Source organism: Eurosta solidaginis, chromosome X (assembly GCF_040869045.1).
Source record: "Eurosta solidaginis isolate ZX-2024a chromosome X, ASM4086904v1, whole genome shotgun sequence".
In the NCBI taxonomy this organism is placed as follows: Eukaryota; Metazoa; Arthropoda; class Insecta; order Diptera; family Tephritidae; genus Eurosta; species Eurosta solidaginis.
The window spans coordinates 184444281-184463888 of record NC_090324.1 but is presented as its reverse complement, the minus strand read 5'-3'; the positions used below and the strand labels follow the sequence as shown (position 1 = coordinate 184463888).

Below are 19608 nucleotides of genomic sequence, written 5' to 3'. Positions count from 1 at the left end.
GCGTCACGTATTTTATAATGAAGCAAATGACACCTAATTTTATTGAAAAGGAAATATGAGGTTTTCCATCGCACATATTCATTTATGTAAATACGTTTATATCGTCTATGAAAGCTCAAACCACATATAAAACGTTTTCCACTCGAGAGGGGTTGGTTGGAATTTTCACCGACGATATTTTAGACTACATATTATACTAACGACAAGCTCTTGTATAATTTTATCCAATTGACATTCTACATATATATTTTTCCCATCTTGACAAATTCTTGTTTTTCATGGGTCGGCTCACGTTGACCCTCTGATGAAAGATATGAATAGAGACTTGAAAATAAGCCGGCCTCCTGTTTTTGACTGGGTTTCTCTAATTTCAAAAGCGTTTTTCCACTTTCCTCACAAAAGTCTTCCACCTCAATCAACGACTTTGGCAAGAATTTTAAACGGAAGAGTTGCAGGAATAGTTCCAAAATATGTTTCCATCCTTCACGAAAACAGTCCCCATACTCATGAACCAGTGCGCATGGCGGCTTGTACCTTGGCATTGGTAAGGTAAGAGCCTCCGGCTGTGATAAATTCGAAAGTGTGGTATATTTGCAAAGCGTTAATATGAGCGCATCGCAATTTGCATACAAACTGTAGTGCGCAGCCATGCCAGCGCATTTGGCGAAATCATTCAGTACACGTTGATAGCCATTATCTGAGCATTTGTCGAACATACAGCTTAAAGCACTTAGTGAAGCACCTTTCACAAGTAATTCTCACGTACCAGACCTGTTTGTTCATCTGGCATTATGTTCCTCGTTTTTAATGGCTTGAAAAATATTTGACAACATCTCTTGATCAAAATCATTGCCACCATTTAGGCCACGTCAGTTTTTGGCGAAGTCCTCTGATGTCATTGGCACATGCAGGCGTTTTGCATTCGAGTTATATTGATCCATACTTAACATGATGGTGGAATAAGCCAAACTGAAGGTTGCTTCTGTGTCGGCAAATGGCTCAGTGTTTTGTATATGCCGATGAGCAGCAAAGTATTCAAGTACAAGGAAAATTAATGGCGCTTCGCCCGGCAAACGGAACGTCTCCAAGTACGAACGCAGCGCCTGATCCACTCTCAAACCAGCAAAATCAAATGAATCCACAAAATTCTTCAAAATCTTTGAATCAACACTCTTTTTCTTCGATGTATATTCACCAATCATTTTTTTTATCAAGCCCCGGATTCTCACGCAAAAACCAGTCATGGGATCGAGTTGCGAGCTCAATATACCACGCTTTTGCAAGTATTGTATACCCTTATCGGGTCGTTGATTAAACAGTTCCGTACCTTGTGTGAGCAAACGTTTTTTCTCTTTTATATTTTGGAGATACTCGCGCGCTAGGCCTGCATTGGCTACACCACCGCCAGCGCCTAGGCGTAAACATGATGAGCTATTAATGAGTTTGGATATGTTTTCCACAACCGATTTATTATCATCATTGCTGCCATCGATTATAATGCTCTCCAGTTCAGAGTTATAACGTGAATGACGCGTGGGACTAGTTACACCTGTGGCCGAATTGCCACAAACTTCATTATCAACATTTTTTGAGGCAACACAATTATCTTCGATACTCTCAATAACCGAATTCAAGTGCCCAAGTGTGTACTATAGACAGGTTTTTTAGCAGAGTGTATTTGAGGAGTAAGCTTCCTAGACCCTCAACCAAGTCGGTACAATACAAGTCGCAATGGTAATTGAAGTACCGTTCCGAAACAAAACCTGGTACCCAAAGCTGAAGCAAAGTGTACAATGCTAGCTCGCGCATTTAATAAGGCGTTTTTGGGCTATCGCTAGACATAATCTCAGTTATTTTTTTTTTTTTGAGATAAGCTTCTAATTGGAATTTTAAGTGACCGCGCAATGATTCCAAGAGTAAAAAGCACAGCTGTAGATCAGCTGTAAAAATCGTTATGCGTTCGGAGTTGAGTAACGCAAACCAATGCCTGCACAAGTCATCTTTGGCCAACTCCAACAGCGTATCGTATTCGCCAATGTTATCTGCACCCACCTTAAGGGCAATAGTGAGTAAACTTAAGCCCATATGAATTATGGTATCTGTATTCTGCTTATCTAAGGGATTGCAGAGCAATACAAGGAAACGGAAATCTTCCGGGATACATGGCAAACCATAGGAAAGCAATGATTCTGACCTATCAATAGAATTTTGTTGTGTGAAACGCACACCCACGGAATGTATATATTCACTGCTACCCCCTTCATTTGTCTGTAAGGCGTTCATTTCACTGTCACCAACGGGACATAAAGTACCGCCAGCAATAGTGGGCTGTGGATTAGCTTGTGTCCGATTGTCAACAGCGACATGCTCACCACAGTGTCCTACATTTATAATGGGCTCCATACTACTTCAGCCTCTGTTATACCCCCCTGCACTGTAGTAGTCGGAGTTTGGGTAATTTGGCCTTACATATCTATATATTTCCTGCGGGTGTTGCAGGTGTTGTAGCCAATGGTGCCGATTTTACGTGTGGATCTATCGATGCACTTGTTGCAGATCATTTACGCTTCACTTATCACAATTTTTTTTGTTTGCGCTTGTCCGGACGATGACAGACTAACAATCTTTGGGACCTTCTTTCATTGGTTACGTTTACTTTGATCCAATTCGGTAGCTATCATTTGAAATTTACTTAAAATATTAGCGGCATTTCGATCTTCGGAGAACTGTGGTAGAGGCACGCTTAGCGAACAGACTAACCCCCTTATAAGCGATTTTGATTGCCATGAAATTATATTGCGAGTAAAGGTAGCATTTCGCCTAGCGATGCCGATGTATCAGATTTTTTTTACAAAAAAAAAGGGTTTCGAGTTGTCTTTGGATTTATAATTGGAATGTTTACATTCCTAACGACATCTGCGTCGGGCTGAGTCGCAGACAAGATCGGTCCAGATTTTCCACCTGTTCGGTTAACTCCACTCAATGAACTTCCACCAAAAGTAGAAGCCTTTACATAGGTTCGTATTATTATTTATAGCCATGGATTAAACTGTAGATATCCCACACCACCAACCTGCAAAAAAAATCCATTAACAGCTGCGTCAATGGGCATCGCAAAGGTGTGGCAACTGACGGTGCGGCCGACGCCGCATTTGGAGCACCCCTTCGCAATTCCGGTAACCTAAAAAAGATAAAAAACCGAAGAAAAAACCAATAAATCCCGGTGGCCATGCCAATGTGTAGGATCGTCACCACCATCCACGCCAGTAACCTGAAAAGAGACAAAATTAATTAATTAATAAAGAAAATATATTAAATTATCACATAATAAAATTTACTTACCAATTTTTTCTCGTCCACAATCAGCGTACGCTACCCACGGCCGCAAATTTCAAAAGAATGAAAATGAAGTAACGGAGAGGCGAATCAGTGAATCAGTCGATTTGCTTCCCCTTTGTTTCAATAACATTGAAATTTACATTCTATACATATGTATGTTTGAATGTTCACATTCTTTCTACACATCTGTATGTTTGAATGTTCAAATTTTTTCTCTACATCTGTATGTTTGAATGTTAACCTTTTTGGTCGTTGCTGCTGGGTAACAGTGCGCGGACCTTTAAAAGCAAAATGTTGGCAGACGAAAAAATGGAAATAGTATTGGTTGGTAGATTTTGGTCCGGAATATAAAATTACAATTTACATTTGTACAAAACAATTATAATAAATTAAATAAATTAAATAAAGCACATTTTATGGAAATCAAACTCTCAACAAAAAATTTGCAAACAAAATCCATGTAAATGTGTACATACATAGCTTATGATACTTGCCTTTTTCCTGTATTTCGAGCTATAAACACTCACGAAACTTTTGCCACAACGTCCAATTACAACAACAATTTTCCAATGTACCAAAAATACTGCCACAAAATAACCGATGCCGGCATGTTATTCGGACGATTATTCACACAACAAAAAAAACGGACAATAGTGCCAAAAAATTATTTGCGTGTGCATTTACTACATTTAGTTCATCAACAATTTTGTTTCTTGTCTTGAGTATGTTCAGTTTCAATGCGAATCGATTGAAATGTTTGTAGATTTTGGGGATTTGATGATAGAAGTATTAGAAAAGTAAAATGGGGCCAGACGTAGGTAAATATACCAATGCGGTAAAGTCCTTGCACTGGCTGTTGGTATACGAATACCAACGTATGTACATATATATAATTATTTTAAATATACATTATAATAGTGAAGCATAAAAGAGGCAAACGGCTACCCAAATACCCTTCGGGAACCGTGCCATTTGATAAAGGCCATCAATCAAACAGGACTACAAGCGTACTTGGGGAAAGGTTGAATAAATAATCGAAGGGCAATATAAAAAAAAAAAAGAAAATGATACAGTCTACAAATGTTTCTCCTCTTCCAAAACGAAGATCTTTTATTTTTTCTTTATATAGCATACAATGTTGCTGTCCAAAAATTTTTTTTTGCGCGGGCAGGAAAATTGTTGGTTTTCAGCACCAACAACACAAATAACAACACGCAAAAACACCCACATAACACACTGTCTACCCGGTTCAGTACCAAAATGTGAGTACCGAATAATGGATATGCTCATTTTTCTGCAGCACTAGTATGCCTGACTAACTAAAACGGTACCGGGTGACACAAAATAAACAAAATAAGGCACTAAAGACCCAGGCACATAACGTGCGTGGAAAGAGGCCATGCATATGATGTGCGCCAAATATGAATATTTTTTTTATGAAGCGACAGATGTTTTTCCCCCAACTCACGCGCTAATTAAATTTCCAAAATCTCGATAATCAAATTAGGGCCTATTCGCCACCGAATGCGTGACACAGTCATAACAAATAAACTGAGCTTCCGCTTCTTTTTCTTCCACATTCTCTGAATTGAATGACTCGTTACGCGTCGCTACGCAAGAGGACCGAGCGCCAAGCCGCTCGTTACCCGAAGCCGTGCCATCTATGCAGTGCGCAGCATCCGATCAGGTCGTGTCCTATATATCGCGCAAAGTCTCCGCTACAACGGCTGCGCGAGTTATTAAGGTCAACTACTGCCAAAATTGTTTGTCGATGGTACATCGTGCCAGGAACTGCACGAGTGAGGGCAGGTGCCGAAGATGTGGTGGCAACCATCATACCACGCTGCACCTTTCGATGGAGGACTTGTCGTCCGAGCCAGAGCCGCCCAAGTGCTGGAACCAGTTGGTTATTGAAGAGGAGGAAGGAGGGTACGAAAGGATGCCCACGATGCAGCAGGTGGACGACGAGACGATGGATGAGGCGCTGTCTCTCCACGCGTCCGAGTTGGCCTTTGCAGAGGAACCACCAGCACGATCCAGGAGTGAAGCGGGCTCCCATATATTCCGCATCGACACTAGGGGATCTGACCCACGGCCGTTCCGACCCCTACTTGCGCATGAAAAACGAGAGAAAAGTGGAGCGGAATCACGGCCTTTCCACCCACCCTCGCAACGCCGCCCACAAATACACCGAGAAAAGCGCGAGCGTAGACTGGCCCCTCGGCCGCGCCAGCTACGCGCTCTACGAAATTTTAGAGATGAAAACCGAGACGGTAGACTGGCCACTCGGCCGCGCCAGCTACCTCAACATAGTTCCTTCAGGAAGGGGATCCGTCCGGCTGACACTTCGGCCAATGGCTGCTCTGGCGCCCACTGCGGTCGTGAAGGTGGAAGCCGGGGGGCGCTTGCACCTCATTCGTGCACTCGTTGATACATGTTCCCCCCGCACAACGATCGACCGCAGGCTGGCGCGAGAGGTAGCACTACCGACGACCAACGCCGCCGGCGAAACCGGCTGTTTTATTAGATTCCGGGGCAAGCATGGGCAGACGAAGATGGTGACGACTCACGCAGTCTGCGCCCACGATTTTAAGCGCGTCAGTCCAACGTATAATGTCGACCCCAGCGGCGCGGCTCCATATGAATATATTCGTCTGGCAGATCCCCAATTCTATGCTTCAACGCCCATCCGCCTCGTTCTCGGCGGCGACGTGTACGCTGACATTATAACGCCGGGCACGTTACCACCATCCTTTGGCCCTATGCTGGCCCAAAGCACTATCTTCGGGTGGGTGCTCTCGAGGACCCATCCGATCTAGTAACCTTAAAGGGTACTTAGGTTAAGTTCACTTTTAAATAATATCTTTCCTTTTTTTTGAAATAAAATGGAGTCTTTCTTTAACCGCAAGAAATATCAACACATACATATATCTTGTTACTGCTTTTCTTTATCCCTAGCTTTAGGCAACCATGGCTCGTCAATCTCTAACCAGGACGGGAAGAGTGGCGAATGACCGAGGCATCAGCAATCAAGCATGCACGTTATGCAACTCATGCGGGCTGCCAAGCCGGCGGACTGGCCGTCGTTAGGTTAAGTTAGTTATAAGTTTTTTATTTTTTCCTCTTCTTTACGGTCGGTGATCCTTGGAGGACTGTGAGGTTGCGTACCGCAAGGGGGTGGCATGTTTAGGCCCAATTCCTAACTTTCACTTGATTGACGGCGCCCTTCCCTAATGGTTTAATAATATTTCCAGCCACCCACACTCACGCCGCCCTTATGCGCATGCATGCACATGCATGCGTTTCATACACATGTATGTGTGTGTGCAGGTTGTCAGCACCCATGCACGTATATGTGGGGGTGGCTGTGTGTGTGGATTTCCCCTCCTTAATACCAGAGGACTTTTTCGCGGCTTAGCGGTTGTCATCAACGGGACAACCGGCCTCTTTATCGATTGACCGCCAACCAGCATACATCGCCGAGGATCACCGTCATCACTATACACTCAAAGGTAATATTGTATCCATTTATATATTTTCTTACACCTTAATTAAAGCACTATTATAAAGGAAATCCTCTTCCGTTTTTTCTTCTCTGTTTATTTTGTGTGAACCATTCATTCCGAGATCGACCCGTGTGCGCCTACCCACTGCCGGTTTCAGACGCACCCACGCCGAACAGTATTATAAGTAGAATTCCTATAAAAGGGAACGCATTTGTTAATAAAAGAGAATCTAATGTATGCGCTGAACATTAGCGCCAATAAATTACACTTTTGTTTTAAATCTACAAACATACCTTTACATGGCGATCCTGCCAATATTAAAATTATAATACCTTGACAGTTGCGTTACTCTGCTTCTTTCCTACAACTGTTGATACTTTTTCATAACTTTGGTCGTTACCACTAGTTGGTTTTTTTTTCTATCTTGAGGCATTTTTCAATTAGAACTTAATGAGTGAGAGCTCTCTGTCTCTCAATTAATTTGAACGAAGTTTTCTTGAATGAATGCACAAATGAATAAATGAGCTTAGATTGTATTAGGGAGGGTCGGAAATTTAGTTTTAAAATTATTAACAACAATGTACAAGGGATGAATGCATAAATAGTTATGTAATTTAATTTGGAAATTTTTGTTCGGGTATGATAATATTAGGGATGGTCGAAAATGTAAATTTAAAAATATTGGAATAAATTAAGTGGAATATATCTATGTACATAGAAAAAAAGGAAAAGATTATAATAAAATGTTATTGAATTGTACCATTTTAAACTGAGTTGGTGCTAAATTTTTATTTAAAAAGGATGTGAGGTGATCTAAGTCTTCATTTAGTCATGGTTGGATAGGGGAGAGAAGGGGAGCGGTTTTATTGCTTCCCGGTTCGATCAGCTGCTTCTCCGGCTTATTCCGTTTACGTTTGTCTGTCATATCTTTAGGGTTTTTCGGGGTTAAAGTGTTTAGATTTTTTTTTACGCCTGGTTCTATTCAAAATGTGCATGAATTTCTTTTGTGTGTTAGATTGACCCCTGTACACATGTGGAAAGCAAGAACCACCCCCATTCCGGCGAGATCAGACCTGGTTTTAACTAGCATGCACGCTTCGTCATGTACAGGACCTCGTCAGAGGTAGCTTAGTGGTTAACACCATCACAATGTTTACAAGGTATAACAGATTAAGAGATTTTTCGTCTAAGTTTTGGAGATTGCTGTTAGGTAAACACCAATCGCATTACACCTAATTCCAACGCTCTCCAAACTTGACCTAATAAACAGAAAGAGTTATTATTCGTGTACCCACTAAATCGAAGGCCACACGTCGTTGGGCGCCAACAGAAATCGCATTACACCTAATTCCGACGCTCTCCAAACTTGACCTAATAAACAGAAAGAGTTATTATTAGCGTACCCACTAAATTGAGGGCCACACGTCGTTGGGCGCCATTTATTTTTATATACCCACCAAACGCCAAATCAGTTTTCTACTGCAACTGACCTAGGGAGCTCGGAGCGGGCATGTATGCTTGTCTTAATCGGGCTTAGTTACTCGGGAGATCGGGGTTCTTGCTGCGATCCATCCTAGTGTGAGTGTAAGTATACAACTACTATATTTCAGGCACTATGCAGACTAAACCGCCCAAAAACAAAGAGTCAAACGAAAAGCACAAAAAACAAAAAGCACACAGCCTGTATTCGTTATTTACCCACGGTGAAGGTCGTAACACACAACAAAAAAAAAAAAAAAAACAGGACTATGCAAAATTAAAGTGTGCATCAGCAAAAGGAAAATGTATACACCAGCGTGTGGAGGAGATAGGTGTCGTTACTCCTCTGAGCGTCTTCTTAATTCCCTTCCCTACCTTGTATTGAGAGTTACTGGCATTCTCCCATACCCAACCAAAATAAATAAACTCACGGCTACATATTTTGCCTACAAGACCAAAACAATAATCTACACTTTATTCACTGTTTGAAAACTATAATTTTAATAACCTTATGTATGTGAACTACTGTGCCCTTTACATTCTTGAACAGGCATTTCTATAAAAGTTTTTACAAATGGCTTAAAGCAAACTTACTTTGCGAAGCTACATAACGCATTTTTAGTATTAGATAATTTATTCAACTTCTTTCAGAAAAAAATAACGTATATAAATGTTGGAGGTTTATAAACTTTTGGATCCTGAACCCATTTGTAAATGATTATAAAAATCCAGAAAATAATTCGGCAATGCGGTTTAGCCCTAAACATTAATTTCATAAAAAAATTGGTATAGGTAAGAGGATAGTGCATTGAACATCTCCCTACATGGTTTAAATACTCCTTATAATTGTATGGTTTCATGTATCTAATAGTATTGTAACGAATTTACTTGCAAATCCTCTTATTTGCAATCCTCTGCTAAGTTCGAATCACTAAACTGTTGAATAAATAACTCTAATATGTAATAATGCAAAAATGGCCTTTATTAAAATACTTCCTAATAACACTTATACTTTGCAATTAGCTGGCTTAATGACCAAACTGTTAGCTTAAATGAAACTGACTTTCAAAATAATACTGCTATTGCTCGCTAGATATCGTCTTAATCGAACCTCAAATCAAACTGAATTACTTCTCACTCGCTTGCGCCGATTTTATAGTTTACGCTGCATACATCTAGGCTCTTCTATTTCCAGAACTTACCAACTATTTCGTGTGTTTATAGTTCTCATATAGTTTCAACTTGTTTACAATTGTCTACTTTTCAGCGTCTCCCAGATGTATGTGAGTTTGTAGTTTACAGTCTCTCGCACACACATAGGCGTATAAGTAAATGCATCTATGTGTGACATCTCTCGGCTGCCTTATATATGTGCATACATGATTTGATTACTGACGTAAATAACGCTTAGCATCGCCTTAATGATGGAATAGCTTAGTGATGCTAACATCCGTGACAGTATTATAAGTAACGACTCTAAATGAGAATTGTCATTCAATAAAGAAAGAGTATATTAACTTTGATTGGATAACGGTTGGTTGTACAGGTATAAAGGAATCGAGATAGATATAGACTTCCATATATCAAAATCATCAGTATCGAAAAAAAATTTTATTGAGCCATGTGCGTCCGTCCGTCCGTCTGTCCGTTAACACGATAACTTGAGTAAATTTTTAAGTATCTTGGAGAAATTTGTTATGTAGGTTCCTGGGCACTCGTCTTAGATCGCTATTTAAAATGAACAATATCGGACTATAACCACGCCCACTTTTTCAATATCGAAAATTTCGAAAAACCGAAAAGTGCGATAATTCATTACCAAAGACGGATAAAGCGATGAAACTTGGTAGGTGAGTTGAATTTATGACGCAGAATAGAAAATTAGTAAAATTTTTGACAATGGACGTGGCACCGACCACTTTTAAGAGAAGGTAATTTAAAAGTTTTGCAAGCTGTAAATTGGCAGTCGTTAAAGATATCATGATGAAATTTGGCAGCAACGTTACTCCTATTACTGTATGAATGCTTAATAAAAATTAGCAAAATCGGAGAACGACCACGCCCACTTTAAAAAAAAATTTTTTTTAAAGTCAAATTTTAACAAGGAATTTAACACCTTTACAGTATACCAACACCAGTAATGATATGGTGCAATAAAGTACAAAAATAAAAGAAAATTTCAAAATGGGCACCCTTTTTCATTTAATTTTTCTAAGATACTTTTTATGCCGCTCGGCCCTTAACACGATAACTTGAGCAAAAATCAATATATCTTTACTAAACACAGTTCACGTATTTATCTGAACTGACTTTGTATTGGTGTAAAAAATGGCAGAAATCCGACTATGACCACGCCCACTTTTTCGATATCGAGGTAACGAAAAATGAAAAAAATGCCATAATTCTATACTAAATACGAAAAAAGGGATGAAACATGGTAGTTGGATTGCTTTATAGACGCAAAATATAACTTTAGAAAAAAACTTTGCAAAATGGGTGTGACACCTACCATATTAAGTAGAAGAAAATGAAAAAGTTCTGCAGGGCGAAATCAAAAGCCCTTGGAATCTTGGCAGGAATACTGATCGTGGTATTACATATATAAATAAATTAGCGGTGCCCGACAGATGATGTTCTGCGTCACCCTGGTCCACATTTTGGTCAATATCTCAAAAACGCCTTCACATATACAACTACCACCACTCCCTTTAAAATGCTCATTAACACCTTTCATTTGATACCCATATCGTACAAGCAAACTCTAGAGTCACCCCTGGTCCACCTTTATGACGATATCTCGAAAAGGCGCCCACCTATAGATCTAAGGCCCACTCCTTTTTAATATACTCATTAACACCTTTCATTTGATACCCATATCGTACAAACAAATTCTAGAGTCACCCATGGTCCACCTTTATGGTCATATCTCGAAAAGGCATCCACATATAGAACTAAGGCACACGCCCTTTTAAAATATTCATTAACACCTTTCATTTCATACCCATATCTTACAAAAAAATTCTAGAGTTACCCCTGGTCCATCTTTATGGCGATATCTCGAAAAGGCGTCCACCTATAGAACTAAGGCCCACGCCCTTTTAAAATACTCATTAACACCTTTCATTTGATACCCATATCGTAAAAACAAATTCAAGAGTCACGCTCGTCCACCTTTATTTACGATATTAGTACATAATTGTCTTCTTATCATTTAGCTAAATAAATATGACATACATTTCCACACCTATATGTCTCACGAACCAGCTCTTTATCGGGAATTCCTGCATACTAATTCGCCTATATATTTATGTACATATGTACGTATGTTTACAAATGAAGAAGATAGCAACAAACATGCATGATACCAAAGCGAAAGGTGGAAATGTAAGTTATGAAAACGCGAATGATGCTCATTCAAACCTTGAATCATGTTCGTTTAAACTTTGAATGATTTGAAGAAAAGAAAATACGGTAGTTAGCGTACAACTACTATATGTTTATAAAAAGAAAAATATATAAAGTAAATACATATATATATAGGTGTAAATATACAATACGGTGTAACTTACATTCGGGTGGGTGCTCCAGGGTTCTTTGCGCAAACAGCTGCAGGGCTCCACTGTAAAATTGTTGTTACGTTATTTGGTTTAAATATATACAATTGTGCACTCTAAAAATTTTCTTTTCTTAGTCTTTACGTATTATACATCATTGCGAATATTATTTTTTTGGTTTTCCTTTTAAATTTTAATAAGAGTAAACTCTTATTTATCGATTCTTATTTACTGGTACATCTTAGGTAGGAAACTAAATAATTGCTTCGCTTGTCTTAAGGACTGTGCGGTCAGCTCCGTATGGTTGGTTTTGACTTAGTTTTATGGTTTTTGTTTGTACAACCTATGTTTTGGTGACCACATAACAGTGCCACATACTACGTACACTAATAATACTAGGAATTGCATTTCCGAAAACCAAATCATTACATAAACTGAGTATATTAACGCGATATGTAATATAGATGTATTGAATGAAGATGACCCCACATTCAGCAGCCTACGTCCTGCCACAAGGATCCAACACGAATTTCAATATTTTCACCAATGCACGTTGGTTCATTCATTTGGTCATTAGATTCGGTTTCTTTTCGGTTGTTGTTTTGTTGTTTTTAAAATTTACCAACCCACATTAGTATGATTTTTGCGTAGGTGACACAAAGGTTAATTCTTCCTAGTAAATTAATGATGCATGCGGAGTGCTTCGGACGTAACAATGTCGCATGTATCACAATAAAAATTTTACCCAGCCAACGTCCGGCGGTATATGCGCTCCTCTACTGGTGTTTTCTTTATCAATTCACTCTACTCTCCCACTTCTGCGGATTCATTGTGGAATTCAGTGCTGATGGCAGCTTTAGCGCCAGCAAGTTCGACGTTAATTGGGTTCGCTAAAAATGAACTTTCGCTTCACAATCAAGTTAGTTCTCTGTTTTTATACCTGCATCCAATGTTTTGTTAATCCTAGGGATATTTTCATCAAATGACGTGGGATAATCCATACCCCATTCACATCTGGCCTTCAGGTTCGCCTTAGTTCAGCAATTGGAATCTTTGGCAGCTTTTATTGCCAAGGAATGCCCGAAGGGCAAGCGCAGTATCCTCGTTAGGGGAAATAATTCTCTGCAACAACGAATTCTTATTTTTATTCGCGAAATACAGGCGCGGATAAGCCTCTGTGGCTTTTCCTTACACAGCCGTGCTAAACTTTTGCCGTTATTACTAACGATTGCGTATGTAAATCCCGATATAAAAACTTAACTTTTTTGGTCACAAAATAAATTTTACTTCCCTTCTCCTAAGTAGAAGTGGCTTCCTTCACGTATTCGATCAAAATGGCGGAGCCAAACCTATTTCTTTCGCATCACCCTCTTTGTTCTCTCATTCTCAGCTATTCTGACACACAATGGCAGTGTTGGGTAAAGATATTTTCAGTTAAGAGTTGACGTGTTGAATAACTTGTTATACTGATCACTTCTGATTGACTGATATGAGTGATCATATCCTGAGACAAACGTATGACCACAAATCAAGGAGAATGCAGAAAAAATAGTTAGGATAGCTGACAGCCATAACACAGTTTTAATGTTAAAGTGGCTATCATGTATAAGTGGCTAATGTTATGTCTAAGCCAGCGGTCCTCATTTAGTTGAATAATTATTGGCGCCACTTCATCAGGTCTGAAAACCGCCGCGATTATCGGAACGGTTCGGTTCAGTGGTTCGAACCACTCTGGCAAAACTCGAACCGGTTCGTGAACCTGTTCTCGGCTACATCTGAACCGCAGAACCGGTTCGGTTCAAGTGGTTCAAACGTTTAATACTAAGTTTTGATAGTATACAAAATTTGAAGTTCGTCACTTGGGATCTGTGTGTATATGAACTATCAGATTGATATTTTTAAAAATTATTCATTTAAGGTTTGAAGTCAAAAATTTATTAAATCTAAAATTTTCATTTTGATATATCCAAAATTTTCATTTACAAAACTAATGCGATTACAAAATATTTAAAATTTAAAGTATAAAATACAAAGTTAATAATTTTATGACAAATAATAAACACTATATTTACTCCCCCAACAAAAGATAATAATTTAACAGATAACACTGGTTTACAGCCAAAATGCACCAGAGACGCCATTACGAAATTCCTATGTAAAATCACCCCCTGATTCCGAAAATCAAGGTTATTTTTAATTTTATGGTAACGTTTTTGAGATATTTACGAATAACGGTTTTTTTTTTCAAAAAAAAAAAAATAAAAATTGGGTCCGCTTAATCATATATATCTCGAATTGAGAAATTCCAAAACGGTTTGAAGCTTTTAAAAGGTAATAAAATTTGCTATAAACTATGCTTACAAAACTTTTTGCTAGGCCCTGCAGATTCAAAGATAACGAACAATCATTACGGATTTTATCAATTTTTTTTGTAAAAATATAAAAAAATTGTACTTTGCGAGGAAGGATCTCGAAAACTTTTTATTTTTTTGCAGATTTTTTTTCTCTAAACTCTGTTTTATTACAAAAATAAAAATACGATTTCACTAAACAAAATCGATGGACTAATACAAAAGTTATAAGCATTCAAGTAAATATATCCATTTAATACTTAAGTACCCTACTGGTACATATGTATTAGTATTCGTGTATCAGTTAGTTAGTTTTTGCAGATTTTTTTCTCTCTAAGCTCTGTTTTATTAGAGAAAAAATAAGCATTCATTCAACAAAATCGATGGACTAATAAAAAAGTTATAAGCATTCAAGTAAATATATCCATTTTATACTTAATTACCCTACTGGTACATATGTATTCGTATATCAGTTAGTTAACACTTATAACTTTTGTATTAGTCCATCGATTTTGTTGAATGATTGCTTATTTTTTTTGTAATAAAACAGAGCTTAGAGAGAAAAAAATCTGCAAAAAAAATAAAAAGTTTTCGAGATCCTTCCTCGCAAAATACATATTTTTTTTATTTTTACAAAAAAAAATTGATAAAATCCGTAATGATTGTTCGTTATCTTTGAATCTGCAGGGCCTAGCAAAAAGTTTTGTATGCATAGTTTATAGCAAATTTTATTACCTTTTAAAAGCTTCAGTTTTGGAATTTCTCAATTCGAGATATATATGATTAAGCGGACCCAATTTTTATTTTTTTATTTTATTGAAAAAAACCGTTATTCGTAAATATCTCAAAAACGTTATTATTTTTCGTTATCTTTGAATCTGCAGGGTCTAGCAAAAAGTGTTGTATGCACAGTTGTATGCACCTTTTAAAAGGTTTAAACCGTTTTGGAATTGCTCAATTCGTTCTTGAGATAATAATAATTAAGTGGACCCAATTTTTTTCTTTTTTTTTTTGAAAAACGGTAATTCTTAAATATCTCAAAAACGTTACCATAGATTTAAAAATAACCTTGATTTTCGGAATCAGGGGGTGATTTTACATAGGAATTTCATAATGGCGTCTCTGGTGCAGAAAAAAAGTTGGAACTTTGATCCAGTGTATTTATTAATTAAGATTAAAAGTAACAGTTTTTGGTTTTTTGTGTGTAAGTGTATTTGAATCTGTGTTTGCTAGAATGTTTGCTGGTGAGAGTTAGTCTACTGAAAAAGTTTTAACAGTGTTTCCGTATTGAATTTTAAATGTTTTATGATGTTTGGAGATAACTTTGAAAGGTCCTTCATTTGGTGCTCTAAATTTTTTGGAACAAAATAGTTTTCTTTATTATGATGAAAAACTTTTGAACGAATAAGGAAAAATATTTGCTTAACTTGTGAAGAGTTTCATTAGAAAAATTATTTTCATTATTATTGTTGGAAACAATTAATTCGCCAGGTACTCTGAGTGTTTGTCCGTAAACAACTTCAGCAGAAGGACACTTTAAATCTTCTGTAATGAAGTTCGTAAAGCAAGAAGAATAAATGGCAAATTTTTAGACCAATGAACAAAATTATTTGATGCATAATTGCTGCTTTTAAAGTTCTATGAAATCTCTCTATCATGCCATTTGCTTGAGGATGATAAGGAGATGTGTGAATTTTATGAGAACCTAATAATTTAGTTAATTCTGTATAAAATTTTGAAGTGAATTGTGAACCTTGGTCTACTTTAATATGTAATGGAATATCGAATCGCGGTATGTAATTTTGAATAAAAGTTGTTGCTATAATATTTGTTGAAATGTCTCTAATTGTATAAGCTTCTGGCCAGCGTGAGTATCTGTCAATAATTATTAAAATATAACGATTTTGATTTGAAACTGGAAGAGGACCAACAATATCCATATGGATATGTTCAAACCGATCAGATGGAATTTTTATTTTTTAAATAGGAGATTTAGTATATCTTACAATTTTGGATTTTTGACAACTAATGCAAGAAGAAATCCAGTAGTGGTAGCGTGGTCCGCCTATCACACCGTATGCCCTGGGTTCAACTCCCGGGCAAAGCAACATCAAAATTTTAGAAATAAGGTTTTTCAATTAGAAGACAATTTTTCTAAGCGGGGTCGCCCCTCGGCAGTGTTTGGCAAGCGCTCCGGGTGTATTTCTGCCATGAAAAGCTCTCAGTGAAAACTCATCTGCCTTGCAGATGCCGTTCGGAGTCGGCATAAAACATGTAGGTCCCGTCCGGCCAATTTGTAGGGAAAATCAAGAGGAGCACGACGCAAATTGGAAGAGAAGCTCGGCCTTAGATCTCTTCGGAGGTTATCGCGCCTTACATTTATTTATTTATTTAAAAGGTCACGATCAAATGTTAAATAATTTATTTCTGTTGGAGTTAGTTTTCTTGAAAAATAAGCTAATGGTTCTAATATATTATTGCTAGTTTGTTGTAAAACTGCCCCAATAGCAACATTTGATGCATCTACAGCTAATGATAATGTACCATTTTTGTCGAAATGTGCAAGTAAAGTATTTTTAGCAAAAAGTTTTTTACTTACTTACTTACTTAATTGGCGCTTAACCGTCTAAACGGTTATGGCCGTCCAACAAGGCGCGCCAGTCGCTCCTTCGCTCCGCCAACCGGCGCCAATTGGTCACACCAAGGGAGTTTAAATCGTTTTCCACCTGGTCCTTCCAACGGAGTGGGGGCCGCCCTCTACCTCTGCTTCCATAGGCGGGTTCCGATAGAAACACTTTCTTGGCCGGAGCATCATCTTTCATTCGCATAACATGGCCTAGCCAGCGCAGCCGCTGCGTTTTAATTCGCTGGACTATGTTGATGTCTGCGTATAGCTCGTACAGCTCATCATTAAATCTTCTTCGGTACTCGCCATCGCCAACGCGTAGAGGTCCATAAATCTTTCGAAGAACTTTTCTCTCGAACACTCCCAAAGCCGCTTCATCTGCTGTTGTCATGGTCCATGCTTCTGCCCCATATAGCAGGACGGGTACGATAAGTGACTTGTAGAGTATGATTTTCGTTCGCCGAGAGAGGACTTTACTTTTCAATTGCCTACCTAGTCCAAAGTAGCATTTATTGGCAAGATTGATTCTTCGCTGGATTTCAGTGCTGATGTTGTTGCTAATGTTGATGCTGGTTCCCAAATAAACGAAGTCTTTTACTATTTCGAAATTATGGCTGCCAACAGTAGCGTGGTTGCCAAGGCGCATATGCGCTGACTCTTTGCTCGATGACAGCAGGTACTTCGTTTTGTCCTCATTCACCATCAAACCCATCTTTACCGCTTCTTTTTCCAGCTTGGAGTAAGCAGAACTAACAGCGCGGGTGTTTAGGCCGATGATATCAATGTCATCAGCATATGCCAGTAATTGCACGCTTTTATAGTATATTGTTCCAGTGCGGTTAAGTTCTGCAGCTAGTATAATTTTCTCCAGCATCAAATTAAAGAAATCGCACGATAGGGGGTCACCCTGTCTGAAACCTCGTTTAGTTTCGAACGGCTCGGAGAGGTCCTTCCCAATTCTGACTGAGCTGATGGTGTTGCTCAACGTCATTTTGCACAGCCGTATAAGTTTTGCGGGGAAACCAAATTCAGACATAGCGGCATATAGGCAGCTCCTTTTCGTGCTGTCGAAGGCGGCTTTAAAGTCGACGAAGAGGTGATGTGTGTCGATTCTCTTTTCACGGGGTTTTTCCAAGATTTGGCGCATTGTGAAAATCTGGTCGATAGTAGATTTACCAGGTCTGCAGCCGCACTGATAAGGTCCAATCAGCCGGTTCACGGTGGGCTTCAATCTTTCGCACAATACACTTGAAAGGACCTTATATGCGATATTAAGAAGGCTGATTCCACGATAGTTGGTGCATTTTGCAGTATCCCCCTTCTTGTGGACTGGGCAAAGAACACTTAGATTCCAACCGTCGGGCATGCTTTCGTCCGCCCATATTTTGCTAAGAAGCTGCTGCATGCGCCTTACCAACTCCTCGCCGCCGAACTTGAATAGCTCCGCAGGCAATCCATCAGCGCCCACGGCCTTGTTGTTTTTCAATCTGGTTATTGCTATTCTAACTTCGTCATAATCGGGCGGGGGGCATATATTCCATCATCATCGATTGCGGGATCGGGTTCTTCATCTCTGCGCGGTGAATTGCTGCCTCCATTTAGGAGAGCAGAGAAGTGTTCCCTCCATAATCTAAGCACTCTCTGGACATCAGTTACAAGGTCGCCGTTTTCATTCCTACAGGAGTTTGCCCCGGTCTTAAAACCTTCCGTCTGTCGCCGTATTTTTTGGTAGAATTTTCGGGCGTTATTCCTGGTGGCTAGCAGCTCAAGCTCCTCGCACTCACGCCTTTCTGCTTCTGCTTCTTTCTTCCTCAAAAGGCGTCTCGCTTCCGTTTTCAACTCACGATAGCGTTCACACACTCCTCTTGTCGCGCTCGCTTTTAACGTAGCCCTGTAGGCAGCGTCTTTTCTTTCGGTTGCAACGCGGCATTCTTCATCATACCAGTTGTTTTTTCGTGGCCGCCGGTAACCAATTTTTTCCTCGGCGGCAGTATGAAGTGCTTTGGAGATATGCTCCCACTGCTCCTGTATTCCTTCAGGATGAGTTGTGCCCTCAGAGAGCAGGTGTGAGAGTCGAGTTGCGAAATCATTGGCAGTCTGTTGTGATTGAAGCTTTTCGACGTCTAGCTTTCCTTGTGTTTTTTGTTCCTTGTTTTTAGCCGCGTTGAGGCGGGTGCGTATTTTGGCTGCAACGAGATAATGGTCCGAATCGATGTTAGGTCCTCGGATCGTTCGCACATCTAAAACACTGGAGGCATGCCGTCCGTCTATCACAACGTGATCGATCTGATTGCGAGTATTTCGATCAGGAGACAGCCATGTAAAGTAAAGTTTTTTAACATTTCTAAAGCTGTTGTGGTTTCATTTGCCCAATTTAATTGTTTGATTTTGTTTTTGACCGCAAATGTTAGCATTTTATGTAAAAGGATTAAGTTCTGTTGCTTACATTTGTTTGTATCTGTAATAGTAATTTACCATGCCTAAAAATGTTTGCAATTTGTTAATAGAAACAGGTTTTTCAAAATTAGTGATGACTTCAATGCGTTCTAAAGAAGGTCTAATAACTTGAGAAGAAATTTCGTAACTGAGAAAATCTAATTTAGTTACTCCAAAGATACATTTATTCGGTTTAATATTTAAGTTACATTTTTCGAGTATTTGAAATACAGATTTTAAATGTTCAATATGTTGAACTTCATTACCACTAGCAACAAGTAGGTCAGCAAAGTAAACAAAAACAAAATCTAAACCTG

The 19608-nt window shown here is 38.9% G+C and overlaps 1 pseudogene; it reads right to left on the bottom strand.

Moving 5' to 3' along the window:
- Positions 1-165: 165 nt before the first annotated feature.
- LOC137235313 (Golgi-specific brefeldin A-resistance guanine nucleotide exchange factor 1-like) overlaps positions 166-19608 on the bottom strand; it is a 23482-nt pseudogene continuing 4039 nt past the window's right edge.